The 11,595-nt window shown below is 36.2% G+C and overlaps 1 protein-coding gene across 4 annotated transcripts in view; it reads right to left on the reverse strand.

Moving 5' to 3' along the window:
* The window catches only part of SYT1 (synaptotagmin 1), a 702,364-nt gene extending 696,970 nt beyond the window's left edge, over positions 1–5,394 (reverse strand). For 2 of the 4 annotated variants that reach the window (XM_031939616.1, XM_031939614.1), the window contains exon 1: positions 4,957–5,391. The gene's annotated coding sequence lies outside the window, so the exon portion shown is untranslated. Of the gene's footprint in view, positions 1–4,956 lie in introns of all 4 variants that reach the window. The other 2 variants (XM_031939615.1, XM_031939617.1) reach the window with 2 other exon arrangements.
* Between the last annotated feature and the right edge of the window lie 6,201 nt (positions 5,395–11,595).

Genomic DNA, 11,595 nt, shown 5'->3' on the forward strand with positions numbered 1-11,595 from the left:
TCTCAAAGGCTTTCTGGAAAATGCTTTAAAGTCCTCTGATAAAACTATGTATGTAAATGTTCATATAAATATGCTTATCATATATTTTAATATGTGGTATATACATGTTTTTAATATAGATTATTATTTCCTTTCATATATTTGTGTGCTTATTCACTCATGCACACCCACATATATATAAGGAAATTACTTCTTTATCCTGTTTTACTGATCAAAGTTTACCATTTTTATAGCAGAGCAATATTTCTTAAAGTCCATTAAAAAGAAATTATTTTTTTCAATAAACCGAAGTTTTAATCAGAGATGGATTTAAACAGCCTCCTCGATTATTTCCAGTAGGCACCAAGGCATCTTTCATAGCAGAATGAAAACCAAGCATTCTTCCCCATGAGTATAAAGAATTTAAGTTTCAAAATCCATATAACTCAGATTTTGTACAATAAGTGCCCATGTGGTGACCATGATATACACCTAGTACCTTAATTTGTCTTTTGGGTAATGTATAAAGTATAGCTTCAGGGAAATATCTTGGAATGTCAAACAGGAAACCTAAAGAAAAAATGTCAGCCTCCCTTTAGTAAGGAAGATAAATCCTCTGTTAATAAACAGATACATTTTAGAGGGAGTCCTCAAATAGGTGTAAGTTCTGATCTTTTTATTTTTTTCTAAACCCACCAAGAAAAATACTAACTCTCCCTTGAGGAATTAAACTGTACCAGATGACATTAAAGTCATTAAATCATTTCAAAAATCAAGAACAACTTTCCCTTTATATAAATATTGATTTCACCAGCCGCCAAAAGCATTAGAAAAGCTGAAAAACAGCCTTTTCCAGTGGCTACTACTTTTGAACCTAAGTTTTACATGTAAAAATATGCTTCCAACTTAATAAATGAATGTATATATATGCATCTGGTTGGACTGAAAGTCCTTTTCACCAATGGTTTTTACAATTATATCTTCCCAAATCCTCATAAATCTAGAGTAATGGGAAAGATTTGGACAGACAGTACATTAGTATTGTGCCTCTAGCAATTCTTAGCCTTTCAAACAAAGAATGATTAACAGTAGAAGATATCCACCTTTTAAAAAACCATTAAATTGTCCTCAACCCCAGAATATCATTAATTTTTAGAAAATATTAAAAGTTAATAATATTTCATCCTTTTATTCAAATGCATCATTTTAACAAAAAGTTACAAAATCAAAGTTAAAATAACAATTAAAGCAATGATTTGGTTATTCAGTATATTTACCTCTCTCTACTACCCTGTTCCCTTAGCACATAAAGACTTAAAGTTGATTAGGAAGCCTTAATCATGTGTATTGCTCGTTAAGCTGTTGATAGAAGAATGATTATTAAAAGTAAAATCTCTAGATTCATAAAAATACATGTCGTAGTTAACTGTAAAGAAATTTAACTACAAAAACTTTGTTTGGAAAGACTGGAAGACATGAATTAGAAGGCAAAACATTTCACTGTGCATCTGCATAAATATTTGGCTTTAATCCTAGTGGTTGTGCTTTAATGTTAATGCTAAACATTAAGTCCAACTTTTATCCCAGTCATCCATAAAATTAAACAATATATTCAGTCCTCTCTAAAATAATATTGTCCTTTTAATGCCTTCATAAATAATTTCATCATTTTCCAGCTAGAAAACTAACCAATAGGGTATACACTTATCCTAAAATAAACTAAAATATTTTATCAGTTTCTTACATTTGCTTTAGTAGGGAAAAACAAGGACAATAAGTATTTCAGGACCACCTAATTATTTGTAATTTTATGTGAGCTCCTTAGGATTAGAAGACTGTACAAATCTCCTTTAAGAATTTCTACTCTAAATTGAATATATTGAGAGAAAGGGAGGTTATTAAGATTTGATTTTATATTTATGGTTATCATTTAGCTAGTTGGAAATTCACACCATCTTCCATACTTCTAATAAACAATAGTTTCTATATCTTACTTGCAGTCCTACAAATACAACCAAAAACAAAATGCTGATTTCTAGCTCCTCAAATTTTCACAGGAAATCTAACATGTGCAAATTTTATAATATAAACATAATGTAGTATTTCATACTTTCTGCTGAGATAAACCAATAGTCTTGTCAAATGTGGTAACTTATATGCACCATTTACAAGCTAAGGTAAGAGATTACATTGTGAATCATCACTCATCATATACACATTATAAATATAGATATGTATACATGTATCTAGCTATATAATTTATCTAGAAAATTTGTAATCAAGTTTTTTGATGATTTAACAATCTTTTATTTCATTGAAATGTATGTTATTACATAGGAATGTAATCTTATTAACATCCTTGATATCAAACATAATTGAGACTCCCCTTTAACATCTTTTCAAGAAGGAAAGAAAATGACATTTAAATGAAATGGAAGCATTCCAACATTTGTTGCTTTTTGCAAGGGCAACAGCACAATATGTCACTATCAGTATGTCATTATCATCTGTCCTATAGTTGCTTTTAAAAAGTCCTTTCCCAAATCAAGCTATCCACAAAATTTAAACTAGCCATTTAAACTTTTAAAATAAATGCTCTCTGTGCCTAATTTTTGAGAATTGAGTGAAAACTCAAGTTTTCACAGTCATTTTCTTTAGATAGTATCACTGTAATCAATTTATTTCTAAGGAAAAGCATATACCTGGATTCAGAGCCAAAGTTCCATGTTTTTCTATGAAAGTGATCAACAAAAAGAGACTCTCATATTGCTCACATGTAAAAAAGCTGATGGTTTGATTATTCAGATAGACTAATAGTTTATTTAAGCTCAAACTTGAAAATTCAATTATATCCATGAGATAATTAAGGAATTGTCCTTTTGTCCTTGCAACCAAAATGTGGCACTTTGAAAGATTAGAGGAAGCTCTGAATAGGAAGATAGCATAGAAAAACCAAATATTTTAAAATGTCAAATTACAAGAAATAGGGTCTCCTGAAACAAAAGTAATTTCTGCATGAAAAGGATGGGAAACTATCCAATGGAGAAGAATCGCCAAACATGTTAGAAAACAACAGAAAAGACAGTGATTGCAAATTAAATCAGTTAATCCCCCAATCATTACATTACAGTACTGAGCACTAGAGTCTTGGCAGTTATAAAGTCATCACACATGGGTTTCCAAAGTGACTGATCTCTGAATGAAAAATAACAATTAAGAGATGATACTTACTAGTAACTATTAAATAATATAAGGTCAAAAATGTCTAAAGAAAGGAAATTCCCATTGTCATTTCAGAAATGGAAGTTAGGTAAAGAAGATGAAAGTTGACAGCTTCTGTTTCTCCTTCTCCTGCAAACCCCCCTAAACAATCAAAGGAAAAGATTTATTTGGAAATGAACATCTGCCTGCTTTTCTGTGCTCATTTAGGACTTTGCTTGGAAAGCTTTCCAGATAAATTTACCTAGAGACTTCTCTTTACCATTTCCCATCTGACAGAAATCACTCAGCTGGGTCTGATGAATAATGGTTAAAGGCAGCTTGTATCAGTGATGATTGAATTACAGACTCTAATTTTGTAATTTTCAATGGAAAAGCTATTGAGGCTTTTCCCAATAAGAATATTTAATTTCCCTACTACAGACTCAGCAAAGGAGTGATGTTGTTTTGATATCTTTATCATTCTTGTAGCAAAAAAGAAAAAAATAAGAATAAGCATTTTCCTTGTGAGGAATTTACATTTTGTCTACTTTCAAACATTACTCCCTAAACTTTGTGCCAATACAGCAAGAGCCTTAAGCCAGCTGCAATCTACATGTGCCTCCTCAAGGAAGTGCTGAAATTGAGTAAACACAATAAATCCAGATCTTAAGAATTCTGTTGAGTTATTAAAAGAAAATGAAGAGGCTATCTAGACAAAAGAGGGGAGAATAGACAATTCTATTGAAGGGAATTAAGAAAAATCAACTATCACTTGTAGACTGAACAACTATGCAAAAAGCTTCTTCTTTTTTATTGGATAGTTCCAAAAGGTCTGTAATTTCGGAAAGTATGGTATCTCCATCTTGACCAAAAGAAAGATGAGTCTTGCACAGTTGAAGATTGATTCTCTTGATGATAACGATTTCAGGGTAACAACTGTAATAAAACTTTATATGTGGGAATCCCTATCCCTCACATGGAAAGGTCACAACAATAACCCCCCAGGAAAGTACTCTTTCCTGTTTTTACTTGAAAGTTGTTGAGGAACTACTACTATCATGTAGTGTCAGACTGTTAGCTATACAGAGCAGCTGGAGCAGGGTTAAGTCAGATGGTTGACACTTAAAATCAACAGCAATTAAGCAATCAAAAGCCTTCTGTACACCCCACCCACACGCTTCGATTCCATCTGAACAAGTCAAGTGAGAGACAGATCTACTTGGGGGAGGGGGGAAGGATGTCAAAGGGTTGCTTTTCTTATCTGACTGGGAGCCTGAAGATTTGTGGATTTCCCCTTGCAAGCGTTTTACCAAAGCTAGTACTCTCCATTTAATACAGATTATACTTTTCATTGTATTTTTCCTGGAGAGAATGAAATCTTTTTTCTTTCCTTTACTCCGCATTTTTCATTTAACAGAAGGCAATCCTCTCCTGGTTGAGAAAGAAACCCTGTACCGGCATAGCGAAAGAGGAAGAAAGAGAGAAGGAGGGATTGGGAAGGGAGGGGGCCGGAGGAGAGAGAAAGCAACAGAGAAGATGGGGAGGGGTGCCCAACATCAACTCCAGGCTCTAAATGACTGGCGCTGTGCAAAGTGCTTTTCCCTTAACAGCACATGTGTTCTTATTATCATCCTCACAATAGGCCACTCAGATCTTTCTCACCGTGTCTTCATCTTCTACTACCCAAACCCAAGTGTACAGAGAAGAAAACATTGCAGGGATATCTAAGCTAAATAACAAGCAGTGGCAGCCACACCATCAACATTCTCGCCTTACCTGAGAAGAGAAATTGGAGGAGGTGGTACTGGATCTCTGTCCTTCAGGGTTCTCCCCTCGGTGACTAGTAGGAAATACACACGCTTTCTCTCGCTGCCTCCAGCTCTTTGGAGGAGAGCCTGCAACACAAAAGGGGTGTGTGGGTGTGGGTGTGTGGGAGGTCTTCTAGGGCCACCAGCGGTCCCAGCTGGCCGCCCCCGCCCTACACACACACACTCACACTCCACTAGGGTCTGAGCCCCCCTCAGCGCAACAACGCCCAGGGGGCTCACCCAGGGATTCAGTTGCAAGTTGTCGCTGCTTCTGCTTCTGCTACTGCTGCTGCTGCAGAAGGAGAAGGTGGAAAGACACTGGGGGCAGTGCACGGGCTAGAGCATCCCCACACTGCAGCTTCTCCAGGAATCCCTCCAGTGAGGAGGAGGCAGCCCATCATCCCCCAGCCCCGTCTGCTTGATTGGCTGGCTTGCGGGTACGCTGCCCCAAAGAGCCAATCAAGCAGCACCAATAATAGGTGGATCCGTTCAGCCAACGTTGCCCATCCCAGTACTGTTAGTGTCTCTCCATCCCTATAGCGGACGGGGGACCTAGAAAGGGAGATGGGAGGGGGACGGTGAAGGGGAGGTGGAGAGAGCTGGAATTAAGAGGGGGAGGAGAAAGGCTTCCAAGGAATGACAATCAAGGACATCAAATAAGTCCTTTGGGAAGGCAGAAGGGAAACCCCCCAACCTGTTCTACAAGCTCCACTCACAGGAGAAAGACAGCGTAATACAAAGCTCGCTCTCTCTTTTTTTATACTTTCCATCGAAACCTTCTCAGTGACTGAGCATGCCCAGTCTGCTATATCCCCCATACCCTGCAAGTTTCTGTGTACATTCTGCTCTTCCAGAGCTTTGGAAAGAGGGGAGAGGGGAAGGGGGAAAGGAAGCCGAGGCAGAAGTTATACTTGGACATTTTACCTGAGAGTGGGAAACCAGACAGGACAAGAAGAGGAGGGTGGGTGGGAAGATGAAAGCAGAGTGTTCTCGGTTCTGCTTTGAACTAGAGGAGAGGAAGGGGTACTGTTTTTTTTTTTTTTTTTTTTTTTGTCCCCCTGGGCTGTAGGTGCCATAAGGAGTGTACAACTAGGGGAGGACATACGATCTGGGCCTGCTGGGGGTGCGGAGTGGGGTGGCAAATTCTATTCAGTGGGATGATTACAAGCCGCCGCTAGTAAGGAGTGCTGTAGGTGCTGAGAAAGCCAGCTCCCATAGGTGGGGCTGAGGAAACAGAGCTCCACCCACTCCCAGCTCGGGGGTTTGAAGAGCTCTGCGAGCATCACGAGTTTCCAACACAAAATCTGGCAAGTTTAGAGATGCAGTGAAAGTGTGGCGGTGGGTAGGGGATGCTTCCCTAACAGCTTCCTCCTCTCTTCCAACCCTTGTTTCTTTCTCTATCTGTGTCAACCTGCTCTTTGGGTTTGCCAACTCTTGAATCCATCAAAGCCCGACAGTGGCTTCTTCCTATGCTTCCTCAGTCGTTAAGTAAGAAGCTTTTTTGTCTTTCACATTGGGTGGTGACCTGATTGTTTCTAAGCTCTCAGGCAATTTATAGCACAGTAATACTGGGTAATATCAAGCAGGGAGGTATAAAGAGTGGGGGATGGGATCGGCGAGGAAAGCAGGAACTACATAAGTTTAAAAAAAAAAAAAAGGCACCAAAACACAGTCCTTTAATTCCCTCTACAGGTGAAAAGCTTTCAAAATGCAAAAAGGTGCTTGGCATTCTTCCCCTGCCGGACCTAGGCTAATGGTTTCTGAAAGCCTTATTTGTTATGCTCGGGAATCCCAGCAGTTTGTGTAAACCTGATCAATATCTGCAAATGAGAAGCCTCCTAATTGGCTTCTTTATTTTCCTGAGAAGATTATCCTGGTGGTTCAGGTAAGGCAATAAATACCTATCCCAATTCCCCAAGCCCATCCACTTTGAACTGGAGCTTTTATTAACACTGGTTTACAAAATGTAACTATAGTAAGGATTCAATTAGCAGTAACACATTTCTGAAACTTTTAATTACATTTCTCCTATTTGCCTATGTTTAATATAAAGATCCCAGGTCTGTTTCTGAGGGGGAAAGAAGACAACTCTATTTATTCCTTTAAGTAACAAATCCCTAAATCTCTGGGAGTTTTAAAAGAGAGAGTTATGACATCCCAGTTTTGGATGGGTCTTTGTACCCCACGGTCCTACTCTTACAATTAGATCTACACAGAACTAGAGATTTGAATTACACATTTCAGACTCCAAATTAAATGATTTTTAAACTTTTTTTTTAAAAAAGTCTTTTTATTAGTAATAATATCTAGCTCTTATTAAATGTGACTAATAGGTGAAATGTGAAGGAAGCGATTCAATTCAATAGTGTCATATACATAAGATCTTCAGGTTTACTAAAGAATTTTACATCCATTTTGTCTTTTGATTCTTGTAAAACGTTTGAGAAATGGTTATTCAAAGTATCACTCCTATTTTAGAGTTAAGAGAATTGAGACCAGAGTTAAGAGTTTCCCACATGGCCACATCACTGTCATTAGAGGTTCTCAAACCACCCATCTGTATCCATAAAATCCATAACCCACAAGTCTATTAACACTGCAACTAAATTTAATTTGAATACACAGATTATTTGCTTTGTGCTGGGAGCTAGAGAGAGATTTCTCTTGTAGTAGCTGGTAAATCCCAGAGCTTTCTCCTCTGAATAAAATAGTAGACAGCAAAACACTTGTACTCACTTTTTTCATTTCAATTTACAAACAATTTGCTACTCCTACTTAAATGTAAGAATAGAGAGGGGCACAAGGATGTTTTCAAAATAGATACTTTCAAGTAATTTACAATTTTTTTTCTCTCTTGAAGAGGGGGTAGGTGAATAGGAGAGAGACCTGGACATTTTTATTTAAAGAAATTCCCTTTATCTATCTATATCTATATCTATCTATCTATCTACAACTTCTCCACAATTTAAGAGTTTTAGAGAATTGGCAAAAGAGTTACTGAGATCAAATGGGGAAAAAAAAAATCTCTCATCCAGTATGTTCTAGAAGCAGGTCTTGATCCCCAGTTCTTCTTGGATTTGAAGCTAGCCCTCTACCCATTTAAACAACATACACATGTTTTTTTTTTTTGTGTGTGTGTGTGTGTGTGTGTATGTGTGTGTGTGTGTGTGTGTTAACTGCAAAGGAGAGGTCCAGGTGAAGGTCTATATGATATTTCAACAGGGAGATAACTTCATATGACAGGAATGATTTGGGTGGCTTCCTGGAGTATTATTTATGTATATGTATTATCCATGTGACCTTGGACAAATCTCTATGTCTCAGTTTCTCTACTGTAACATAAGAGACTTGGAATTGATGACCTCTCTGGTTCCATACTTGTTGGTTGATTGAGTCTGGATCTAAATTTATGATTCTGTGAATCAGGCTCATAAGGAAGTGTTGAATTTAAACAGATATGGCATGACTGAGGGTTCTGCCTGGGGGACAAACAGTACAAGCCAAAAAAAAGGGGAAGAGGACAGGACAAAGAATATTTTGTCTATGTGATTATACAAGCTGTGATCAAATTTTAAAAGAATATTATTTTAACATAAATTAGATTAGTTTAAATTATATAGAGAATATTATTTTAACATAAAGTAGATTAGTTTAAGCTGTACAGAGAAAGTTTGAAGATTGGAGTGAGATTGAGGAGCAAAAAAAATTTTATGATCAAGAATTTTTACTCTAGGAGAAAGAAAAGAAACAAGAATATTCTAAGTGTCTGTTGTATAGATCACTTGTGCTAAGAGCTTTACAAATTATAAAATGAGATCATTTTATAATAATAATAACAATGAGTAACATTTCTATAGCACAATGTTCCAGGCGATTGTATTAAGAACTTTATAAATATTATGGAATTTGATTTTTGCAACTCTAAAAAGTAGATAATATAATTATGCCTATTTTTTAGTTGAGGAAACTGAGGTGTTAAATATTAAAGTGACTTTCCTGGATCATAAAGCTAATGAGTAACATTAAGATGAACCACTGATTCTCCAATTGATAAATGGTCAAAGGATATGTATGAATAGATAATTCTTGAGATGAAGAAAGTAAAGTCCTCTATGCTCAAATGAAAAAAATATTTTAAATCATTATTGATTAGAGAAATGCAAATTAAAACAACTCTGAGGCACCATTACCCACCTCTCAGATTGTTCAAGATGATAAGGAAAGAAAGATAATGATAAATGTTGAAGGGGATGTGGGAAAACTGGGAAATTAATGCATCGTTGGTGGGGTTGTGAAATGATCCAACCACTCTGGAATGCAATTTGGAACTATTCTCAAAAGGATAGCAACCTGTGCATACCCTTTGATCCATCAGGGTCAGTATTGGGTCTTTTATCTCAAAGAAATCATAAAAGAGGGGAAAGGACCTACATGCGCAAAATTGTTTTTAGTAGCTCTTTTTATGGTAGCAAAGAATTGGAAAATGAGTAATTACCCATCAATTGGTGTAATGCTCTCAATTGGTTTTCTGAAGGTCTTGGGAGCAACCTTTTCAATAGAGTAATCACAATGAGAATAGCCAGGTGTTAAAGTCCAAAGTCTTTTTTCTTTATTGTCTTCTTGCCTAGGGCCCAGTTAGCTTTCTTGAGAGCCTTTCAGACCAGCCTTGGTCTCAGTGGGGGAAACATGAGGACAGACCAGCCACCACTAGGGTGATGAAGATGGAATGAATCTCTCTAAGTCCGAGGGCTTGTGCTCTTTCAGCCTCCAGCCACCACCAAGGTGGACGATGAAATGAATTCCGAGTTCGTGTCTGTCCCTTCTGAGTCTCTCTCTGAGCCCTTCTGAATCTGTCTTTGGCTCTGAGTCCCAGTTTATATGCTCTACACTGAGTATAAACCAATCATTATATAACTAGGAAACCGTTATTTCTTGCAAGATTAAATCAATCATACTGAACTTAGAGAACTATAAATCACCATGATAAACTAGATAACCATTGTATCATTAATTCTACTGAATTAGCACCTTCTAAGAATCCTTGTTTTAAGTACAAGAGTTCTGGCCCATAATAAATTGGGAAATGGCAGAACAAGTTGTTATATATGGAAGTAATGGAATATTATTTTTCCATAAAAAAATGATGAACAGGCTGATTTTAGAAAGGCCTGGAAAGATTTATATGGATTGATGCTGAGTGAAAGAAGCAGAAGTAGGAAAACATTATATACAGCAATAGCAAGATTGTGCTATGACCATCTATGACAAAATCGGTTCTTCTCAGTGGTTCAGTGATTCAAGGCAATCCCAATAAAATTTGGATGGAAAATGCTATCTACATCCAGAGAGATAAATATGAAAACTGAATATAAATCAGTACATACTATGTTCACTTTTTTTTTTCTTGTTTCTTGTTTTTTTTTCCTCTCCCATGGTTTTTCTCTTTTGTTCTGATTTTTCTCTCCCAACATGATTCATAAGGAAATATGTAAAAAAAAATGAATTTACATGTACACACACACACACACACACACACATACACACACATATATATATATAAAATCCTGCCTTTTTTTTTACATGTAACTGGGAAAAATAAAAATTAAAAAAAAAGAAAACAAAAAGATTAGCCATTAAAAGTGTCTAAGCCAAAAGAATAAGGTGATTAGTGTAGTGTTTTAGGCATATTACATAAGGGTGAAAAGTTGAAAAAAGCAATTAAAAAAACTAAAACTCGGTGTGCAATGTAAGTTTCTTAAAAACGGATTATTTTCTTTTTATCTTTGCAACAAGACATTGGAAGCCTATTCACATATTAATCACTAGATTGTTGAACTTAAAGATAGGAAGACCTAGGTTCAAATTCCAACTCAGATGCCAACTGTGTGAATTAAGTAAAGTCACTTAATCTCCCATAACTCTATTTTCCATGAAATGCAGATAATACTACATTATATAGGTTGTTGTGATGATTGAAATAAATTAAGTATGTAAATTGCTTTTTGGACTTTAAGTGTTATAAAATGTAAACCATTACATTATACATATGTCTTTAATCAGATCTTTCCATAATTGATAAATGGTCAAAGGATATGAATGGACAATTTTCAGATGATGAAATTAATGCCATCTATAGTCATATGAAAAGATGCTCTAAATCATTATTGATTAGAGAAATGAAAATTAAAATAATTCCAAGGTACCACCTTATACCTCTTAGATTAGCTAAGATGATAGGAAAAGATAATGATAAATATTGGAGGGGATATGGGAAAACTAGGACACTAATGCATTCCACCTCATACCTCTCAGATTAGCTAAAATTGACAGGAAAAATAATGATAAATGTTGGAGGAAATGTTGGACAACTGGGAACTAATGCATTGTTGATGGAGTTGTGAAATGATACAACTATTCTGGAGAATAATTTGAAACTATGCCTAAAGGATTATATAACTGTGCATACCCTCTGGCCCAACAGTACCACTACTGGGTCTATATCCCAAGAAAATCATAAAGGACCCACATGGGCAAAAGTGTTTGTAGCAGCTCTTTTTGTGGTAGCAAAGAATTGAAAAATGAGTTAGATGTCCATCAGCTGGGGAAA

Source organism: Sarcophilus harrisii, chromosome 5 (assembly GCF_902635505.1).
Source record: "Sarcophilus harrisii chromosome 5, mSarHar1.11, whole genome shotgun sequence".
Taxonomy (NCBI): Eukaryota; Metazoa; Chordata; class Mammalia; order Dasyuromorphia; family Dasyuridae; genus Sarcophilus; species Sarcophilus harrisii.